At 36.4% G+C, this 6,985-nt stretch overlaps 1 long non-coding RNA gene across 1 annotated transcript; it reads right to left on the bottom strand.

Moving 5' to 3' along the window:
* Window positions 1-308: 308 nt before the first annotated feature.
* Window positions 309-2,024, bottom strand: LOC143179876 (uncharacterized). The gene is made up of 4 exons (XR_013002034.1): window positions 1,620-2,024; window positions 1,326-1,412; window positions 1,130-1,235; window positions 309-546 (listed from the first exon to the last, which is right to left on the bottom strand). It is a non-coding gene; the product is annotated as an uncharacterized LOC143179876 (long non-coding RNA).
* Between the last annotated feature and the right edge of the window lie 4,961 nt (window positions 2,025-6,985).

The raw sequence follows: 6,985 nt of genomic DNA, 5'->3' as shown, positions 1-6,985 counted from the left end.
TTTCTACTAAGGAAGGCATCAGGCGAATGTCCAAAATTATTTTTGTTTTCAATATAGAAATAAAATAGTTTGACGAAACGCGCGCCGGAGACAGTGGTACTCAATGACGTCAATGTGTATAGGGTCCGCGGAACGGCAGGCGATAGGCGAGGCGTCCACCGGCGCGCGCCGCCGTCATTTACATTGAAAAATGTAAATGGTTACTGGGCGAGAACATCGTCATCATTTTGCATTTTTATCAATCAATATTACATAAGTTTTGGGGAGAAGAAGAATGGTTGTACAACGGTTGTGCTTCATAATTGAAGCACAACCCAGACTTAATCCTGACCTAGACCGGATCTTAGAGTAATAGATTATTAAGAATATGAAATTAAAATTTTAAAAACAATTTTTAATATGTATTTACCATGTAGATTAAAACATGTTTTTAAAATTTAAATTTCATCAAAATAGTAAAATAATTTTATCAAAATCAAAAATAAAAAATAAAAAATACAAAATAAAAATTCGCCTCATTCTTCCTCTTCGGGAGTAGTTCATTATCTGGAATATATAAAAAAATATTATATAAGTTTTTAATTTATTGATATATACAGTATGTCCCACGAAATCCTGGACAGTCGATTATTTGCTAACCTATTAAAGATACGAAAAAAGTTTTTATATGAAATTGAATGGCAAGAGGGGGCTGATTTATTGGCCGTCACAATTTTTTTTTATAATTATTGTCATCAACTGAGAGTCGAGACTCCCTACTGTGCTTCCTGGTCTCGCAGATTTTCTTCCACCGAAAATCAGTAAACTTTTACGCGTAATATCTTAAAAACTATTTGAAAAAAGGTGTATACATTAATGTTTGCTGAATTCGTCTTGAAACGTACTATCTATTGATAAAAAAAAATATATATAATCCCATTTAAAAAACCAAACTTAACTTTCATATCTCTGTAAACAATAATGATAAAAAAAAATTGTTACGGCCAATAAATCAGCCCCCTCTTGCCATTCAATTTCATAAAAAAACTTTTTTCGTATCTTTAATAGGTTAGCAAATAATCGACTGTTCAGGATTTCATGGGACATACTGTAGAATTATTAGAAATCGTATTATAATATTCATACTAACTAAATAAATAATCTAATGATATGTCATTCCACTCCCACAGCTCATTGTTATATTGTCGGCGGCGGCGGCACTCTTCACGGCGCCTTATAAACATTAAGTTTATAAGCTGTAAGCAAACGAAAAAATACAGAAAATTAATAAAAAATTAAATGGAATAAGTATTTTATTAAATGTATTATTTAAAAATGGTGCTTACGGCGTGATACGCCTGGTGCTCCTCGCATATATTCTGCTACCACCGACGTCTCGTGACATGGAACCTCATAAACCAATGATTTATCAGCTGAAAAAATACAAAAAGATTTAATTGTATAAATATAGGGTGCGTGGACACTTGAGAAAGTAAAAACTATCACGAGCTACTCTTGGGAGTACTCTCAGACAATATCTTTTCAGTTACTCTCAATGCAATGTCACTATCTGAAAGTACTCCCGAGAGTAGCTTGTTACTGCTTAATTAAAGTATAATTAAAGTGAAAATAGTACTTACGATATCCAGCGCTGCCGATTCCAATTTTTGTGGAACATTTTCCATTACACATAAAATATGAAAATATAATTTCGATTTTATAAATTTTTTATTCTGAACTGCGACAATGTTTCATCAGATCACACGTTATATATAATTATCCCCACTAGATCATTATTCTTATCATTCACCTACATGGCAAGATTCTACAGTCTCACAGCGTTTAGCTACAGAGACAATGTAGTGATGTGTTATATGATATATGTATTGTGACCAGGGGGAGTAAACTCTTATGTATGACTTTGGACACTCGTTAGTACACTTTCTAAGGAGTTATCTCAAATGGCACCATGATCGCACCACATCACGTGACTGGACGTGACTGATATTCAAATGTTTTGGCGCTACTATTATCGCCAAAACCGCATAGCAACTAATAGCAACACATAGCAATCTTGATTGCAGACTGTTGCGGACTGCGAAGAGAATTAGAGAAACTTTTATATTGTTTTATTAATAATAGAATTGTGTTGAAAATTTGATTAATAAGCTCATGGAATATTGTTCACTCAGTGAACTTATTTTTGAACTTATGTTTCAAATTTTTGTGCATAAATTATAAACTTTTCTAAAGTTTGTTTCAGGATAGTAGGATAGTGAGGTGCAGAGGAGTGGAGCATCAAGTAGAAAAAGTGTAAAAAGTGAATAAAGACATATAAGTGCATAAAACACATAAGTGCAGACAGTTTATATAAACAATTTGTGTGAATGTTTGGACATCAGAACAAAATGGTGAGAGCGTGTGCAGTTCCACAGTGTTCATCGGGTGTGACTATCCCAGCGTACCACTTTCCCAAAGATGTTGTACGATCAGAGTCTTGGGCTAATAAAATTCAGTGTCCTGTACTACTTAAACTGACAAGCACTGAAAGGCGCAGATACAGGGTGTGTTACAGACACTTTGAAGAAACCTCATTTCTGCGTTCTACTCAATGAAGAAGATTAAGACATGATGCTATTCCAACTTTGCATTTGCCAGTGCAGAGCCAGAACAAAGAATATGCATCTGAAAATATAGAAGCAGAAGTATATCCAGTTTCTGCTACAACAGTAGAAAGTGATAACAATAACAAACACAAGAGTCTCATAAAGAATTGCATGAGCGAAGAAATAACTGAAAGAATTTGTGAAGAAACACTATGGGATATTAATGAACATAATGAAGCTGGTCCAAGTAGTTCAATAATATCAGGATAGTTAGAACAGTGTTCAATGTCACAGAAAAGTCACAGAAATATACTATTGCAGGATAACATGAAACAGTGCCAATTGACACCAAAAGCAGCTAAATTATACAAAATTGCTAAAACACTGATGAAACGCAATCGTTATGCACACAGGAAGAGAGAAGATTTAAAGGCACGACTGGAACGAGCAATGGTGTTGTCAGAATCTAATCTGGTACATAGATTTCAAAATCTATCCACCACGCAGAGGATGTTCATCGAAATGCAGTTACGTACATCCAGATCCATGCCACAGGTAAATAAAATTGTAGATGTAGCTAATGATATACCAGTAGCTATCCAGCATTTTCAGCCAGCCACAACAAATCGTATCAGACATGTTAGTACTACTACTACTACTGTTCACATGGGAGGCAACATGATGCAGGCAGTAAGAAAGGTAATGTTTACAATTTGAATATTTTTTTGCACGCTGCTCCACATGCATGAAGTGCCTGAAGATGTGCTTCAGTGATGATGGACCCTGTTACCCTGCCTGCCTGAAAGAATGATGCTGTCTTATGGTTTCTACTTATAATCATACTACTTATTTTTTCTACTTATTTCTTATAGTTTCTATTTATTCTTTTATTTAATTGCAACCATATGCCTCTAACTGGTTTTGTGTTTGGGTATGGCTATATAACTATATTTGATTTGTAACTATTTATTGCTGCTGTGTAATATATGCTGTATTTTCATTGTATTATTTTATTGTAATTTGTTTATAACTTTATGAAATATGTTTTCAGGGAAGACGCTACACAACAGACGAGAAAATATTGGCCTTAGCACTTCTGAAGCACTCTTCTAAATCATACAGGCTCCTGAGGATGCTATGCAATCTTCCAAGTGCAACCATATTAAAAAAGATGCTAAGAAAAATTCCAATCAACGTGGTCAAGCGGATACCATGAGTGCTCAAGAAAAACTGTGTGTATTGATATGGGACGAGATGTCATTGATGCCCCATGTTGACTACGACGTTAACGAAGACAAAATAATAGGCTTCGAAGACTGGGGCACAAGAAGAACTTCAAGATTTGCAGATCATGCCCTTGTCTTCATGTTAAGAGGACTACACAGTGGTTAGAAAATGCCCATTTCCTACAATTATTGTGACAGCCAGACAAAAGCACCACAATTAATACAGTGCATCAAGAATATAGTAAAAGCACTGTAGAAAACTGGGATAGAAGTTGTTGCCACTGTATGTGATCAAGGATCGTCGAATGTTGATGCCATCAACACATTACAGGCAGACACACAGAAAAAATGGAAACAAGGAGAAGAGCACCGTATGTATACATTATTAGGTTTTTCATATAATTTAAAAAATGTAATATTGTGAATCAATGCAATCATTTTATGCTTATAGGTGACGTAATTGAAGTAGATGGTATTCAATTGATACCATTTTATGATCCGCCACACTGAATTAAAGGAATAAGGAATAACTTATTAAATAAGGATCTGAAAATAAATGTGACACCAGGAAGAAAAGAATGTGAAAGGCAATTCGCATCATGGAGAATAATTGAACAGGCGTATAATATGGATATCTCTGGCTACGTGGTACGCCCCATGATGAAGAGACTCACAAAGGAACATGTTGTTCCTAAAAAAATTCCAAAAATGAAGTACGCATCGCAAGTGTTCAGCGAAACAATAGCGTCACATATAGGATTCCTTAGTCGCCACCAATGTAAGTAAAAGTTATATTTTATTATATGAATAGTATGGACGTTCTTTTATGCTTGAATAACTAATAAAATATTCATTACCACAGGCGTTGTAGAAACAGACCATGGCCCATTAAAAATACCGAAGGAGGAAGGCCTCACGACAGCGGAAGTCCTTAGCTTTTTCAATAAATTATTTGACTCCGTTAATGGGCATAGTGCAGCCTCAGAAGCTCAACCGAGGACAGTCATTTCAGAAGCCAGTGCACCTGAAGAATTTTGGTCTGACACGATTAAATATATAAAATGTATGCGATATGTCCATCCACTTACAAAAATGCCAGTGTCTGGATCACTATGTTTGAAGAATTGGATGAAGACTATCTCCGCATTTCAAGTTCTATGGAGATTATTAAAGACACAGGGATTTAAAAATTTCAAGACAAGATTGATTAATCAAGATCCCTTGGAAAATTTTTTTGGATGCATACGATCTGTTGGGCATCAAAACGTACATCCCACTCCGTACGGCTTCCAGGTGGCATATAAAATTATGCTCATCAATAATATTACCTCCAGCCAAAGTATTGGCTTCAATTGTGAAGATGTCTGCAGTGGACACTTTCTGTTTACATTGAAGAAGCTTTTAATAGAAGAAGAAGAAGAAGATATCCAATCTGCAGTGACCGAGGTAATAATGGAAGAAACGAGTGCTGCGTCTCAAAGTACTGAAAATATAGCACAGGAAGAATATGAAGAAATTAATACTTGTGCAATTGTAAAGAAAATAATTTGTACTAGCCCTCATAAAGAATGTCAGTTGTGCAAAGCATCTTTTTGCAGATTTAACGAAGATGCATCAATACAAAATGTATAGAAAAAAATTGATATTATGCTGCACAAAACCATGCCTCATGTTTATTTCAGAAGTAAACTCCAAGAACACATGGAGAACATGTTGCATGAGGGAAATAAACTTATCGTTTATTAAATGTAAGCAGCATGCACAACAGTTAAGAAAGAGAATATTGACTGTGAAAATTTCATATTTTATTAACAAGTGGTGCACCACAGTCAATAACATTCTATGTGGGAAAGACGTCAGAAGGCGACAAGATGCAGTACTTCAGCAAACACTGTTAAAACAAATGAAGTTTAGAAGATCCGTAAGGGAAGAAGACCAATTAAACATTATTATCATGTATTTTTCTTATTTATTTATTTTATTTATTTATATATTGATTTATTTATATATTATGTTACGAGCCGAGGGCTAGATGGTCTGACCGAGGGTCAGGGTTTTTGGAATATTGTTATTTTTTCGTGGACGAACCAACGGGTAACTTTGCACTCGTTGGGAGCCACCTCACGGATGTGGACGAACCAGTGCGCAACTGCCAACACCGGGAGCCACGTTAGGATTTGGGTAGGTTTTCGTGGACGAACCGACACTCAACTTGGCGAGTATCGGGAGCCACTAGGATGGAATAAAGACTGTGGACGAACCAGCGAGTAACTTTGCACTCGCCAGGAGCCACCGGGACGTGGACGAACCAGTGCGCAACTGCCAACACCGGGAGCCACTTGTAGGTTAGGAAAAGGACCTTCGCAAGGATTGCGAAGATGTTAATATAGCCTCGTAACTTTTAAATTTACAATATATATATCTCGAGCGGTAAAGATATATTATTTGTGGGATCGTTTACGCGTTCGCTTCTTATTGGATTTAGGAAAGGTTTTGATTGAACTAAATCCAATTTAACAAACCTTATAAAACTGTATATAATTACACGTTTGAGTTGACTCGAAGGAATACAAGTGTTTATGATTTTACGTGTCGCGGAACTAAGTCCTCTCTCTCTCGATTACGCACAGAGGTATGCGGGGGACGCGTCGTTAAGACTACGTTACAGTGAGTTTTTTACGTACTGTACTCAAAGATTTTTGCTTGAAGGAGAACTAATGCTCGATCTTGCTTTCCGGTCTAAGCCACGTACTAACTTCCAAACTGGATTACGAGTGAGCCCGCTAGACCGAGTGTCTTAGCCTTTTTATAGTCAAAAATCTATAGGGAAAATGGTGGGGACTCGGTTGCATCGCAGAGTTTCCAAGAAAATTGAGAGATATTAATTTCGAAGAAAATCTATTAATTGGGTGCAACGGAAATGCCTATCGGCCCTTACATGGTGACTTCCAGGCAAAGTCAAAGGTCAACGGAGGGAGCTTTGAATCGAGCCCTTTTATAGTTACTTTACGTAACTCGTCTGGACTCGTAACATCTCCCCCCTTAGATGAAACATCGTTTCTTACGATGCTTTCACCTGCCTGGGAGTCATCATGCAGGAACAAATGGATGAAAATCTACTCACGAGTTAAACGGTTGATTCTATTGTTCCTATTGCGGTGTATGTGTGGGTGT

This window comes from Calliopsis andreniformis, chromosome 1 (genome assembly GCF_051401765.1).
Source record: "Calliopsis andreniformis isolate RMS-2024a chromosome 1, iyCalAndr_principal, whole genome shotgun sequence".
Classification (NCBI taxonomy): domain Eukaryota; kingdom Metazoa; phylum Arthropoda; class Insecta; order Hymenoptera; family Andrenidae; genus Calliopsis; species Calliopsis andreniformis.
The sequence above is the reverse complement of the archived record's forward strand: the minus strand, read 5'-3'. Positions and strand labels throughout refer to the sequence as shown.